Source organism: Amblyraja radiata, chromosome 17 (genome assembly GCF_010909765.2).
Source record: "Amblyraja radiata isolate CabotCenter1 chromosome 17, sAmbRad1.1.pri, whole genome shotgun sequence".
Taxonomy (NCBI): domain Eukaryota; kingdom Metazoa; phylum Chordata; class Chondrichthyes; order Rajiformes; family Rajidae; genus Amblyraja; species Amblyraja radiata.
This window is the reverse complement of record NC_045972.1, coordinates 27,235,065-27,235,958: the sequence shown is the minus strand read 5'-3', so window position 1 is coordinate 27,235,958 and position 894 is coordinate 27,235,065.

The window sequence follows — 894 nt, the reverse complement described above, 5'->3', positions numbered from 1 at the left end:
GCCTGTGTGTTTCATATCCCTCCATTCCCAGCCTAATTGTGTACAAGTCCCATACACAGCGACCACGTCTGCATCCAACTCTAGCAGCACATTCGAGGCACCTACTGCTATAAAAAAAACTTGCTCCACATCACCTGGCAGCACAGACCCAGGTTCAATCCTACGTCTGCTCATGTCAAGATGTTATTCATTGATTACAGCTCGGCATTTAATACAATCATCCCCTCCAAGCTGGTTATCAAACTCTCAGAACTGGGTCTCTGCGCATCCCTCTGCAATTGGAACATCGACTTCTTCATTCACAGACCACAGACGGTTCGAATTGGTGGAAAAGTGTCAGCCTCGATAACAATCAGCACAGGAGCACCTCAAGGCTGTGTGCTCAGCCCCCTGCTGTACTCACTCTATACTCATGACTGTGTAGCCAGTCATAGTGCGAACTCCATCATCAAGTTTGCTGACGACACCACTGTTGTGGGACGTATCACTGATGGGGACGAGTCAGAGTATAGAAGTGAGTTTGACCGACTGACCAAATGGTGCCAGCACAATAACCTGGCCCTCAACCAGCAAAACCAAGGAACTGATTGTGGACTTTGGAAGGGGTAGGATGGGGACCCACAATCCCGTTTATATCAACGGGTCGATGGTGGAAAGGGTCAAGAGTTTCAAATTCCTGGGTGTGCACATCTCTGAAGATCTCTCCTGGTCCGAGAACACTGATGCTATCATAAAGAAAGCACATCAGCGCCTCTACTTCCTGAGAAGATTACGGAGAGTCGGTATGTCAAGGAGGACTCTCTCTAACTTCTACAGGTGCACAGTAGAGAGCATGCTGACCGGTTGCATCGTGGCTTGGTTCCGCAACTTGAGTGCCAGGAGCGAAAAAGACTA